Source organism: Vombatus ursinus, unplaced genomic scaffold (assembly GCF_900497805.2).
Source record: "Vombatus ursinus unplaced genomic scaffold, bare-nosed wombat genome assembly UNPS02006779.1, whole genome shotgun sequence".
Classification (NCBI taxonomy): Eukaryota; Metazoa; Chordata; class Mammalia; order Diprotodontia; family Vombatidae; genus Vombatus; species Vombatus ursinus.
Window position 1 is genome coordinate 2,190,301 of NW_020946557.1, and position 15,731 is coordinate 2,206,031.

Consider the following 15,731-nt stretch of genomic DNA (forward strand, 5'->3'; position numbering starts at 1 on the left):
ATACAGTGCTGGGTCTAGAATCAGAAAGACTCATCTTCCTGAGTTCAAATATGACCTCAGATATTTCCTAGCTGTGTGACACTGGGAAAGTCACTTAATCCTATTTACCTCAGTTTCCTCATCTGTAAAAGTGAGCTGGAGAAAAAAAAGGGCAAACCACTTTACCCAGAAAATACTAAAGGTAGTCATGAAGAGTCAGACATGGCTAAAAAATGACTGAACAACAATTCCTTTCTGTATTTGTCATTTTTATAATTGCTTAAAATGCAATAATATTTCTTTACATTTATGTAAAACAATTTGTTTAGCACTATTCCCCAGTTGATGGACACCTACGTTCTTTGACATACGTTTGACCTGTAGCTCACAATTTCTGTGACTTCTCCAGACCAAAACTCTGCTCTTTGGTCATCACTCCCAGTATAGGTATCTCTCTCATTAAAACATAAGCTCCTTTTGAGTCAAGGACTTTCTGACTTTTATATTTGTATCCCCAATACTTTGCAAAGTACTGGCAAAGAATAGGTGCTTAATAAATGCTTTTTCATTCATTCATATGGACCAGGCCTATGCAGCAACCCTGAACTTTCCTGAATCGTGGCCCCTGGTTTCAGAATTTGGGTAGAATAGCTAAACTGGACCCTTTAGCCTTTCATGAATATGCTATGGCTCCATACTCACTCATCCCAGGAATTGCACCTTAATAGCCTCTTTCAGAGAATTCTGATACCTGAGTGTCCTCCAGCATTTAGTAGGGTGAGGGGCGTTATAGGTAATAGGTAGTCTATTCACCTACTACATCTTCCTAACTGCCCCAAACTCTATCTTTTGGGAAATGAAACTATTACTCTCTTTACTAAAGGACCTGATTCACCAGGGCAGGACTTTCTCTTTCCCCATAGACCAAACCATTACTAAAGTTCTATCAGTTAATGTCTCTTCCATCTCTTTTCCCTTCACCTGCCAGTTTCATTATACCCAAGTGATCTTCTCTGGTGGGGGAAAAGTGCTATCAGAGCCCTGTAAATTTACTATACTCACACTAAAGCTCAGGTCACCCTGACCGAGTTTCAACTCTGCCTTGGACCTCAGATCTTTTAACACACATAAGTGTGTATATACTTATACATACATACATACATACATATATCTATATCTATATCTCTCTATATATGTATATACACATAAATATATGTAGAGAGAGAGAGAGAAAGAGAGAGAGAGAGATGAGGTGAGATGAGATGAGATGACATGAGATGAGTAGTATTTCTCTCCTATATTGCCACTCTGCTGTTGCTTCTGGAGAGGAGTGTAAGACTTAGAGAATAAGCATAAAGATGAAACAAGTAACTTTAGGAGAGAAGTCACAGAAAATGCAAAGAACAAAAGACAGAGATGTAGCTAAGACAGAAAGCAGCAGCCCCAGCATTGTAAATTCACTATTCAAGGAAGAAGTGTGTAGTAGTAGAATGTTCTTGGTTGTGCTATAGAATGCTAAAAAAAAAAAGCAATTATCTAATAGAAAAAATATAGTCTTAGACAGTTGTCTGGGACACTAAGAAGTGAAATAATTTGCTCAAGATTACACAAATAGCATGTGCCTGAATACAAATCTGCCTCACTTTCAGGCCACCTGTCTACTCATTCCTCTACCATGCTTCTCATTTAATAGTATTATTTTTATTTTTGGTTTTTGGTTGGGCAATGGGGGTTAAGTGACTTGCCCAGGGTCACACAGCTAGTAAGTGTTGTGTCTGAGGCTGGATTTGAACTTGGGTTCTCCTGAATACAGGGCCTGTGCTTTATCCACTGTGCCACCTAGCTGTCCTATTTAGTAGTATTATTACATAATTTAAATTTCATTATATTATTCTAATAAAAATTCACCACAGAAAATGATTAGTACAGAAGATTTGGTTGATATTTGTGAACCTTTTCAACTGAGTATTTATATACCTTTTTTTTTGCTATAGAGAATTTATTGAGGCAAATTCATTAACAAAAGACAAAGGGAAAACAGCAGGTTTTATTTTCGAAAGATAACCAATAAAATAAAATATTTTTTGAGAAAAACTTAGAATAACTTGCTATTTTTTTCTAGATAATTCAGGCTCATGATTTGACTTTAGTCAATATATCAATAGAACTGGAATGGACCTTTGTCATCAAGTCCAACTCCTTTATTTTACAGATAAGAAAATCAGCCCAGAAACATTATGTGACTAGCCCAAAGTTACACACATGGGAGAGATAAAATTCAAACCCAATTCCTTCTTGACTCAAACTCCACACTCTTTATACCCTATCATATCATTGCTTAATAAATGGAACCTAGAAAATAGAGCTAGAGCAAGTGAGTGCCTTGGAAATCTACTATTTGATTGCATTGTATTTTAAACTTCTTGATTGAAAGCTGACAGACATCAAACAATAAATGTGAACTATTGTTTCTTTGATTATACTAGGCATCAGAACCCCTAAGGAAACAAATTATAATAAACAAATTCTTTCCTTAAGGAAACACATTATAATAACACTCTACTTATAGAAAGGCCAGAGTTGTGGCAATATCAAATCCTTAGAAATAAAAAAAGTCCTCTGAACTGCTAAAATGCCCATCAGAAGGCCTCTGCATTGAATAAACTTGGTAATTTACTCTATTTGAGAGGCCCCTTACACTTTCACTCAGAAGTAATTTACTTTTATTTGACACTTGATTATTAATAGCTTAGTTATCTGAATTCCCAACTATGCAAAAGATTACAACCAATTTAACTGATACTAGGGTGAGGGTTATTAAAGATAAGCTAGATAATAGGATAAGTAATAACTGAAGTCCTGACAGTGTATGAAGAAACAAAGGCTAAAGAAATCAAAATCCCATGCAAAACAATATTGGACAGTAAAGAAGTGGATGTTTATAATGATGGTCTAAGTCATCAAGCAAAGGGTCTTAGCAATCTTTATTTAAGGCAAAGGAGGTGGAGAAATTACTTAAAAGATTTCCATCAATAATAATTGGAATAGGTAGACTTATATGAAATAATGAAGAGTGAAATGACCAGAACCAAGAATGTTGTATACAGAAACAGCTATATTGTTTTTAAAACAACCTGGAGTGATTGAATCATTTTGACTGTTAGAAATACCCAAATTAACTGCAAATGATCTATGAAGAAAGTTGCCATCTTCATCCAGAGAAAAAGCTGATAATTAGAAGTATGTATCTGATGATTTTATATATATACATATATACATATATACATATATATGTTTATTTTTAATGGTAGTCATCTCTAGAGTGGGGGGAGGAGGGAAGAAAAAAGGGGGAAAAAAGAAAGTTATATGATAACTACTATATATTTAAAAAGAATAGCAAGTTGTACATAATAGATTTGCAGTTTCTTGTGCAATCATCTTTTTCTATTCTATTATGTTATGGAAATGTTTGTGCTATTTTGTAAATTAAAAATTAAATTAAAAAGTAATAATTAGAATAAAGTTAGAGGCAAACCTTGATTCCCTGGGAAACTCATTTACAGAAGACTGCTATATCCCCTTTGTTGATTTATACATGCTGTGTTACTTTACTACTACAACTCTAACCCCTTTCCAAATAAATTCCTTTATCTAAAGACCAAAGAAGAATAGCCATTATGATTATTTTATATAAAATTATAGTTATTTTCAGATGAACTGATTTTAAAAGAAAATTGCTAAGTAGGGGTGATGTTTCTTTCATTTCTTTTTTGAGGAAAATCCAAGGTAAGTTTTTCTTATTCCCATCCTGCCATTTTCTTAATCATTTGTTTCTTAGATAGATATAATAATAATAATAATAGTAATAATAGTAATATATTTCCCACAAAGAATTAAATTTTCAAGGATTATTTCTTGACTTCACTATTACAACAGCCTCTTAATCTTCCTCCCTGAACCAAATCTTTCCCCACTACAGTCAATCCTCCGTGCTACTAAAAGGGTTTTTCCTAAGCCCAGAGCTGACCATCTCACCCATACTCATGATGTTTCAATTGTTCTCTCTGAGCTCTAGAATAAATATAAACTCCTCTATTTGGTTTATAAAGCCCTTTACAACCATATTGTTGTTGTTTAATCATTTCAGACTCTTCATGACCCCATTTGGGGTTTTCTTGGCAAAGATACTGGAGTGGCTTGCCCTTTGCTTCTCCAGTTCATTTTACAGATGAGGAAACTGAGGAGAAAAAGATTAAGTGACTGCTCAGGGTTACATAGCTAGTAAATGTCTGAGACCAGATTTCAACTCAGGAAGATGAGTCTTCCTCTGCCAGCTTCCCCATTTACAACCTTGCCCCAACCATTTTTCCAGAACCATTACTCATTATTCTTTTTCCTGCAACTCTAGTATATAGCCAAATTAGTCTTTTCTCTTCCTCTTACACATGCTCCTGCTTCTCTAACCTCTGAGCCTTACAGTGGCAGTCTTCCATCCCTCACGTGGGTTCCTTTCTTCACCTCAATCTTGTGGAATCGTCTCCTTCAAGGTGAAGCTTAAGTATCAATTTTTACGTAAATCTCTTTCTGATATCCCAACCTACTAGTGCCTCAACACCTAACTACCATATGTTTATTTGTGTTTATTCCACATATATTTATTCTGTATACTCTTATATATGTGTTTCTTCACCCTGAGAGTAAGGATTGTTTTGTTCTTTGTGTTTATGTCCTCCACACCTTGCACAATGCCTGAGACATAGTGGGTTCTTAATAAATGCTGATTGATTGATTTTTTTTAACTTATCGGGAAACAGCAAGCAGAGACTGAGAAATACTTGTTGCTCTGACCATACTATGATGCAGATCAGTTGAGATAATAAGTCTGGCTAGAAGTGTGGATATAGATGGTTTGCAAAGTTATTCTGCTATTCTTTGAGCAAACATGGACTAATTTTGAGAGTATATTTTAATATAAAAATTCATAATAGCCCATCGTACACACAGCTCTTCATATGTGTTCTGCATTGCCAGGAGTTTATTTAGGTCTGGTAACCTAAGCTCAATGTGCTCCCTTTCCCTTCCCTATCTGACACTTTGGCAATGGGGAGATGACTGAATATGAATTCAGACTCACAGATTAACCAGATGAACAATCACCCTCTCCAATTTGAGAAGATTCCAATTAGGATGAGGAGTAGTTCAAGAAATCCTTCCTTGAGGCTCATTTGAATTTTAGGCTTTCATAGAAATTAAAAAAAAATTACCCTGTTTCCACCATATGAGATAGCATATGTAGTTTCCTTCTCATGGCTTAATTCCTCTGTATTCCAAGGATCTAATGAGCTGTCTTCTCAGTTTACAGGTATGTGGATCATTTGGGGGCATTTTTATACATTTAGTATGCTAGAAAAGGCAGCAAGTGGCAAGGGGCCTCATCAGAAAATTTAGGCATTAGGAGAGGACTAGAATGAAAGTTACTTTGACTCAAAGAAAATTATTTCAAGGTAAACTATGTATTTTGCCCCAGGCTAGTATTATGTAAGTCAAATAAGGTGTACTGTGGACCGATTAATAAAAATTATGATGTAGGATAGAATTCTAGCTTTTTCTATATGAAAAAAATTTCCAAGGGGAAAAAAACATTTATATATGTCACACATATATTATAGTTATCCAAAAATCTATATTTGATTATCTGTTTTTTATATCATATAGATACATACACATCCATATATAGCATCATAGATGGCTTGTACCAATACTTACACATGTTCATACATATATCCATATGTGTATATATACACAATCATAGACATGCATGTACATATACATGCTTGAATGTGCACACAGATGTGGATGCTGCATATACTATATGCATATAAACACATGTATTTACATGCATATGTGCACAAGGCATACATTTAATATACTGTATGCATACCTGATGTGTTTTATATGTCTATGTATGCATGCGTGCATGTGTATATGTATATATGTAAATGTATATTTATATATATATATGCACATGCATATGTGCATACATGCAAATGCTATGGAATGAATCTCAGAGACTAGATCCAGTACCCTCTTTTTCCAGATGGAAAAACTGAGGCCCACAGATAATGAATTACTTACCCCAGGTTACAGAAGTTTCGGAGTTGGAATTTGAAGCTAGGTCTTTCTGATTCAAAGTCCAGTGTCCTACCCATTATATAACCTTGATTCACATGATGTGTATGGAGAAATATAAGCACAAAGCTGAAATTCTCCATGGAATTATAATTTCTAAGTGTTTGATTAACTCCTAAAATATATCACAGAGTCATAGATCTAAAGATGGAAGGAACCTTAAGGGTCATGTTGTCCAATTCCTTCATTACCGAGAAGAGGAAACTGGAGCTTAAAGGTATAAAAAAAAGTGACACCCACAGTTACACTAATAGTAACTGGCACATGAGATTCCCAGTTCTTACACTCTACCATACTCCCTTACACTCTTTAATCACTGTTTATTAATTCAGAATTATTTTTTAGTTATCTTTTAAGTTTATCCTAATATACATGTATCTATATATACATGCGTGTATATATAATATGTATGTGTGTATGTATATATGTAGTGTGTGTACATGTATTCATTTTTATAACACTGGAAAGAAGTAAACTAGTCTGGTGAATAGAATCAATTTTAAAAAATTGATAATTTATACTTTTGGAAAATGGCTCCATGAATATAAATTCATTCATAAACTAAAATGTAAAAGGAAGCTCAATGACTCCAAAAATATTTGTGGTAATACTGTTAGCTCTGAAAGCTCAGTGACTATTTCTGTAAAATTTTACAAATATGAAGACAAATTCATTCCTAAACTCTGTTTTTCCTCCCTTCCCTTCCCTTTCCTTTCCCTTCCCTTTCCCTTTTCCCTCCCTTCCTTTCCCTTCTCATTGTTCATTGTCCCTGTTTTTGTTGTTATCCTCACTGTTTATTCACAAAAAACTTACTTTCAGTAAACTATTCCTATTTGTAGAATCACAAAAATGGAAAAGACTCCAACTAGTTAGTTAATCCTTCCCAAGCAGGTAGATATTAATATATAGAGAGGCCAGAGGGAGTGATATTGACTATATCTAAAATCTATCTTAAAAATAAAAAGAAGAAGAAGAAGGAGGAGGAGGAGGAGGAGGTTGGAGAAGGTTGCTTAATACTCTACAGAGTGAATTATTATTTCAGGTATGCATTATATTAGATCATTCCTGGGACCCATCTAACTTTGTTATTCTTTGATTCTGACTCAGAATCTGGATTGCTTCTCCTGCCCCTTCATTAATACCCTCACCTGATAATTCTGGGTGCATCTCAAAAACTCTGGTATTGCTTCTTATTTTAGCTTAAGTCTTTTCTGTATTTATTGCCCATTGGAATGGTCTCATATTATACATATTGTCAATTAATATTCTGCCTGTGGTCCTTTCACTAATGTATCTACTTCTGTTGCTTACTCAGTAAGATTTCTTAACCAAACTTTCATTGAATCTGTGCTGAAACGAAACTAGCAAATTGCCTGGCCCTGGACTATTTTGTGTTTTGAAAAATGTGGGTTCAACTCATCAAGTGGGTTATTCATAGAGTCTATGTGTAGGTAGGAACAAAAAAAAGGTTTTGAGGATGAAACAATCATTGATGAGGTCAGGTTGAGATACAAAACCCCAATATAGAAGAAACACAAATTGGATAAAAAAGTTTCCAATTTAAGATTATTCTATTGTTCTTGATACGAAGTATGTATATTTGTTATTCTTTAGTTGTTTTTCAGTCATGTCCAATTCTTCATAACTGCATTTGAGGTCTTCTTGGCAAAGATATTAGAGTGGTTTTCCATTTCCTTCTCCAGATCATTTTACAGGTGAGAAAACTGAGGCAAGCAGGATTAAATGTCTTATCCAGGGTCACACAGCTGATCAAGTGTCTGAGACAAATTTGAACGTAGGAAGAGGAGTCTTCCTAGTTCCAGGCTGGGTATGCTATTCACTGTACCATCTAGTTTTCATTAGCAAGTCATCTCTGGATTTTGCCAAAATAATCAAATCTCTCAAAGGCAGAAAACAGCAAATTTTTAAAATTTTCTTTCTTTTTAAAAAATGATTATTTATTTTTAAATATTCCTTTTGTTTTAATTTTGAGTTCCAAATTCTCTTCCTCCCTTACATCCCTTCCCCCCCGCCACTGACAACACAAGCACAATGAAGCCAATTAGATATATATGTGAAGTCATGTAAAATATTTCTGTATTACTCATATCACAAAAAGGGAAAAAAGAAAGTAAAAAAAATGTACTTCAATTTGCATTCAGAGTTCATCAGTTCTCTCTGTAGAGGTGGATAGCATTTTTTTCTTCATGAGTCCTTTGGAATTCTCTTGGATCATTGTATTGATCAGAGTAGCCAAGTCTTTTAGAGTTGATCATCATTATAACGTTGCTATTACTGTGTACAATGATGTCCTGGTTCTTCTCACTTCACTTTATATTAGTTCATATAGGTCTTGCCATTTCCCCCCCATACCATCCCCCCAGTAATTTCTTATAGCACAACAGTACTCTACCACAATCATATGTCACAGCTTGTTCAGCCATTCCCTAATTGATAACCATCCCCTCAATATCCAGTTCTTTGCCACCACAAAAAGAGCTGCTGGTATAAGTATTTTGTATATATGCACCCTTTTGCTTTTACTTTAATCTCTTTGGGGTATAGACATAGTAGTGATATTGCTGAGTCAAAGCATATGCATAGTTTGATAACTGTTTGGGCATAGCTCTAAATTGTTCTACAGAATGGTTGGACCAGTTCAAAACTCCAACAATAGTTTATTAGTGTACCTATTTTTTCTCATTCCCTGTAGCATTTGTCATTTCTGATAGGTGTGAGATGGTGCCTCAGAGTTCTTTGATTTGGATTTCTCTAATTAATAATGGTTTAGAGCATTTTGTCATATGAGTATAAATAGCTTTGATTTCTTCTGAAAACTAATTGTTCATATCTGTTGGTCATCTATCAATTGGGGAATGACTTATTTTTTTTATAAATTTGGCTCAGTTCCTTATATATTTGAGAAATGAGGTCTTTATCAGAGAAGGTTGATGTAAACATTTTTGGCATTACTTCATTGTCTATGGTATCTTTTAGAAAATTCTAGTTTCCCTGATTATCTCTTTTAATTAGGTCAATATTTGTTTTTGTTTTGTCTGAGATGATACTTACTCTCTCTACTTTTCATTTACCTCAGCTTAATAAAACATAACATATTCTTCTCCAGCCCTTTATTTGAACTCTATGTCTTCTATGTGTGTGTCTCCTGTTAAAACATATTGTTGGATTTTGGTTTCTAATCCATTATGCTATCCATGTTTATATTATAGGTGAGCTCAAACCATTCATATCCATAGTTATGATTATTAATTGCATATTTCTTTCTATCCTATTTTTTTTTTTGGTGAGGCAATTGGGGTTAAGTGACTTGCCCAGGGTCACACAGCCAGTAAGTGTCAAGTGTCTGAGGCTGGATTTGAACTCAGGTCCTCCTGACTCCAAGGCCAGAGCTTTACCCACTGCACCATCTAGCTGCCCTCCTATTTTCTTCTCTCTCTTTTTTCTTACCCCTCCTTAAAAGTCTGTTTTACTTCTGACCACTGCCTTGCTTAATCTGCCCTCCCTCTTATCTCCCCCCATATATCTTATACCTTCCCCTCCTCCTTGTTTCCCTCATGTGCAGGATAGATTTCTGTACCTAAATGTGTGTGTATGTGTATTCTTCCTTTTTTGAGCCAATTCCAATGAGAGTGAATCTCAAACATTGCCCACCCTCCATTTCCCCCTCCAGTATAAAAGCTCTTCCTTGTGTGCCTCTTATATGAGAAAATTTTCCCCATTCTACATCACCCTTCCCTCTTCTCCCAGGGCATCCCTCTTTTTCATTTTTTTCATTTTTTTTGAGCTCACACTTTAGATACTCACACTTATGTAGAGTCCTTTTAAATGCCCTAATAATGATAACATTCTTAGAAATGACATATATCATCTTTCTATATAGGAAGGTAAATAGTTTAACTTTATTGAGTCCTTTATGAGTACTCATTTCTGTTTACCTTTTTATGCTTCTCTTGAATCTTGTGTTTGAATGTCAAATTTTCTATTCAGCTCTGGCTTTTCATTAGGAAATCTGGAAGATTCTCTATTTCTTTAAATAATCTGCTTCCCCTCCTAAAATGTTATACTCAGTTTTGCTGGGTAGGCTATTGGTTGTAATCCTAGTTCCTTTGCTTTCAAGAATATCATATTCTAAGATCTCCACTCCAAGTCCTCCTGACTGTCGCTCCATGATATTTGAATTGTTTCTTTTTGCTGCTTACAATATTTTCTGCTTGACCTAGGAGCTCTGTAGTTTGATTTTAATATGCCTGGGAGTATTCATTTTGGGATCTCGTCTAGGAGGTGATCAATGAATTCTTTCAATTTCTATTTTACCTTTTGGGTTTAAGATGTGGCAGTTTTCCTGGATAACTTCTTGAAATATGATATCTAGGGTATTTTCTTCTTTAAATCATCACTTTCAAGAAGTTCACTAATTCTTAAATTATTTCTCCTCAATCTCTTTTCTAGGTTAGTTGTTTTCTGATGAGATATTTCACATTTTATTCTATTTTTAAGTTCTATTATCTTTGTTTTATTGTTTATTGATGTCTCATGGAGTCATTAGCTTCTACCTGCTCAATTCTAATTTTTAAGAAGTTCTTTTCTTCAGTGAATTTTTATATATTTTTCAATTTGGCCTATTCTGCTTTTTAAAGTTATTCTCTTCAGTTATTATCATTGTCATTATTAATATTATTATTAGTTTTATCATTATGTCAATTTTAAGTGCTATTTTCTTTAGCATGTCTGTGCCTCTTTTTTTACCAAGATTTTAATTATCTTTTTTCATAATTTTCTCACCTCAATCTCATTTCTTTTAATAATTTTTCTTCTAGCACTTTCTTTGACTCTTCCCAGAATTCATGTTTGACTTGTGTTTAATTAGCATTTTCCTTTGAGGCTTTGCTTATAGCTGTTTTTACATTGTTGTCTTTTGAGTTTATGTCTTGGTCTTCCCCGCTCCCATAGAAACTTTTTTATGATCAAGTTGTTTTTTTTTTTTTTTTTTTGGTTGTTGTCTATTCCTTTTCCTAGCCTATTTGTTGACTTTGCATTTTATGCTAAAGTTGGGATCTATTCGCCTGGTATTGAGGAGACACTGTCCCAAGCTTCATGCTTTTCTGTGCTACTGTTTTTAGAGCTAGCTCAGGGAGACTGTAAGTTTTCAGTGTTTCCACAGTGGTGTGTGATCAGGGGACAAGTGTAGTCATTAATCTCTTGGTCTGTGCTTTGTTCTCTACCCAAGAAGTGTCCCTGCTCATGGGCAGCTGCAAGTACTAGCATTCCTTTTGGCCATGGAACTCTGACCAGGGCCCCTGCTCTCATGCGGTTGCAAGCACTAGTGATCTTTTCCACCTTGGAACTGTGACCAGGACCCCTTCTCCCTTGTGACTGATCTCAAGTTGTCCTCTCTGCCCTGGAACTGTGATCCAGAACTCCTTATAGGCACTAGAATTGCCTGTTAGCACCAGCTACACCCAGCACCAGCAAAAGATCCCCTGTAATCTCTTTCTGACAAGTTGTCCAACCTGCTTACACTTTTTGAACTGAGATCCTGCATTGATCTGGGCCAGATCCAGGTCAAACCTCACGTTGGTGTTGTACCACTCTCTTGTCGACCTCTTAAGTTGTCTTAGGCTGGGAAAATGTCTCACTCTGACCTTTTGTTAGCTCTGGTGCTCTGAAATTTAATTTGAGGAGTTATATTTAAAGTTGTTTGGAGGGGACTGTTGGGAGAGTTTAGCTGGCTGCTTCTACTGTGTTACATTGACTCTATTGTCCCCCTCTTTAATTTTTAAAAGGAAAAAAAACTAGAATGATCCCACAAAACGCTGACATGGAAAGAAAGATTAAAAAAATATTGTAGAACATCTTACATATTGAGCTGTCACATCTAATATTGTTCCCAATGAATAAACAGTTGTTAATCTCAAAGAGTTACAGTTATCACCTCCATGTAAGTTGTCTTGATAGTCAAATTGGTGCAAAATTTTAACATTTTTAAATATCAAGTTTCTTGATACCATCAATAGCAGGCATTATAATTGTGCCTGATTGCAAGAAATCTATAGAAATTGTACTTTATGTGAAAAAATAGAACTGCTATAGGATTGTTGTGGAGGGAGTCACTGAAGAATTTGAGGATTCAGAGGTGGCATAAACAGAACTAGACATTGTGAAGACTGGTACTAATAGAATCCTGCATTGTAAATTAGTAGGGACCTTAGAGGTCATCTAATCCCACCTTCTCATTTTACACATGAATAAATTGTGGCCCAGAGAGGTAACAGGACTTACAGGCTAATAACATAAAAAATCTCAAGTAGGAAGCCTCAGAGATCCTTTTACAGATAAAGAAATGGCAGTATGGTGAGAAAAGGGAAAGGGTAGTGAATTTGGAGTCAAAGGATGTGGATATAAATACCAGCTCTATTTGTTTACCTGGCTTAATTTGGGCAAATTAATCCATTTCTTTTGACCTGTTGTCTTAATGTGATGAGAAAAGGTTTTTATTAGACGGTTTTTAACATCCTTTTCAGTTGTAAATTCTATGACTTTGCATTGTCCTTTAAGTTCAGCATTTGGGACAGCTCATAATGGAAAATCTAGTGTTGGTCAACAACTTTTAGGGCTTAAGGAAAGATGGTGGCATGTCATCAGGATCTTAATCATCATAATTATTAGATTCAAGGACCTGTGACCTTGTACACAGTCAAACCCCAGACAAAATGGAGAGAAGACTCAGCTGTACTGCACCCAAACGAATTTATTTTCTGACTTTGTGATGTAGAGTCATTACTGTTCAAAGCCCCAGGTGTTCTCAGTGACTGAAACCATGGGCAACCAGTTTAGCTCACAAGACTGCTCCAGGGACATATATAATACAGAGAAATACAGACATGATCCAGGGAAAGGCATTTCGGGACAAAGAACTCTCAAAGCTGCTCTTTTTTTTTTTTTTTAGGCAATTGGGGTTAAGTGACTTGTGCAGGGTCACACAGCTAGTAAGTGTCAAGTGTTTGGTCTGAGGCTGGATTTGAGCTCAGGTCCTCCTGACTTCAGGGCCGGTGCTCTATCTGCTGTGCCACCTAGATGCCCCACGAAGCTGCTCTTCTTCATCATAAAGAAGTCTTCTCTGACTTCTTCCTTTTTAGGCATAATCAACGTTTCAAGTCTGGGATAGCTGACTGATCTAACTCTCCCAGAGGTGCGGGACGTCCTTAATTTTATTTGCTGTCAGAAGTCAGCCTTTGAGTAAAAGTGAGGCTGAGGCTTTCATTGTACTTGATGTCATGCTTCTCTTACAATTCAGCTATTCTGCCTCCTGGATTACAGCAGCAACTGACTTCCGCTTGGAAAAAAAAAAAAGTGGGAGAGCAAACAAGGCCAGAGGTTCTTCCACATCTTAGGTATGTTGTCTGCTGGGGTCATTTCCCCTAGTTTTAGATATTTTTAACAAACTCAGGTAGCATGGTCATATTCTATTTCATAGTATCTTTTAGGTCTTACAATTTAGCCTAGCTGGTGTCACAGAATTTGAGTCACAGGTCACAGATCTAGAGTTTCAGTGGACATTGCTGGACCCTGAGGTAAAACCTCTTCCTTTTTGAGGGGAAGTTGTGGAGGACCAGAGCAATTGCCCATAGAGTCTGAAGCCAGGTCTTCAGGCTTCAAATGCAGTGCTCTCCCCCACTATACCACAGTGAGTAGATTTGACAAATAGAATCAACAAGTCAGTCAACCAGCTTTTATTAGGCACCTGTTTTGTGGCAGGTACTGTGGTAGTTACTGAGGATACAGAGACACAGGGAGTTTCTGTATATGGTTCTTGGACTGACTTAACCACTACTCAAAAGCTCTACTGGTTCAGACTGAGAACTATGGGCTTCCTTTTGATATGAGATTTCTACCCTTGTTATTCCTTTCAGAGTTTCATCCTGGGATAGAAGATGGAACTTAGATCATGCTACATTAGAGAGTCTGAGCCCTCACCTACTGCTTGCTTCTGAACTTACTTCTTGCTTAGTACGCAGCCCAGGGGCCAAGACAATGCCTTACCTTGGAATGCCACCCTTAGACTCTTGCCCCTTCTTCAGTATGTTTTGGATCTATGACCAAAAACTAGGTAGTGAGTGACAGAGCCATCAGGTGACATGTGTTTCTGCATCTCACACAAGTTTAGGTGCCTCTAAGATGAATGTGGGACCTCTTTGCCTTATTATTGCTTAGCATTTTCCTGATAGCATGCCTCACCTGACCTGGTCACCGATGTGCTCAGACTTCTCTGTCAGTCTCCCTAAGTTGAATTGGGGTGCAAAAAATGACTCACCGTAATTTTTTTGTTTTTGTTTTCCCAATCAAAATTCAGTCTGGTGTCTTTTCTAAATCTGTTCAAAGGAGTTCTGTTTTAATTAACCAACTTTTTTTTAATTTAGGGAAGGAGGGGGAGTTTACTGTACTTCTTCCTGCATCTCTGCCCTCTTGGTTTTGCTATTCCTTTTTAAATTTAACTGTTGTTTCATTGTGTTTCCTTTCTGCCTTCCTAAGGGCAAATGCCTTTATTGGATTGTTTGGGTTGACAAGCAAAAATCTTTGAAGGGATCAAGTTCCTATACATCTTATTTATTTTATAAACCTACTCACTAACTCTGTATGGGTAAACAAATCAGAGAGGAAGGAAGACAATCTGAGCTGGGTAATATTTTATAGTCTGGAAAAATCTGACCTTGTATGTATCTATACCCAACACATCATTTTTTTTCTGCAGAAATGATTTGGGGAAAGAAAGATAACCCTATTTACAGCCCAAACAAATGTTCTAACTGCCATTCCTCCCTGCACTAAGTAAGCAATAATTTTGTCTTTGAACATATTACATATTTCATTGGGGCAGTCCTCCAGACATTGAGGCAAATCACCCCAGGCACACTGTGCTTATTAATAGCACAAGATATTCCAGACCTGATTATTGGTGTACTGAGCTGAAAATCACCTTCAGATTGTGCCTTAAAGAAAAAGAAATCTTGCCAAAGGTGAAAACAGGTGCCTACTTATCTTTTAGCATTTGATTAAACTGGCTCTTCTGCCAGTAATCTATGTTGGAAAACTTTTTTTTTTAAACATTTGTGAAAGCAAATTGATGTTAATTTGCCAGTGAAATTTCAAAACAGCAGCCTTATCAATTGCTAACATTCTCCTCACCTAACTAAATTTAAATTGTATAACCCTGCTGGATTAATGAGAGGAAGCAAGTTGTAGTATAAAAAGCATAGTCCTGTAAGTCAAGTGAGTATAAGTCTTGCCTCTGATAGAAACTGGCTGTGTAACTCTGGACAAGTCACTTCCCCCTGTCCCTCTCAGTACCCATAGATAGCTAGCTTTCTAACATGACAACTTGTAGAATAGTGGCTTATGTGTATTGATAAAGGGAATTTCTTCAACAGTTATAAATACATACATACATACATATACACACATACATACATATACATATACATACATACATACACACACACATATATGTGTGTGTGTGTGTGTGTGTGTGTGTATATGTATATATA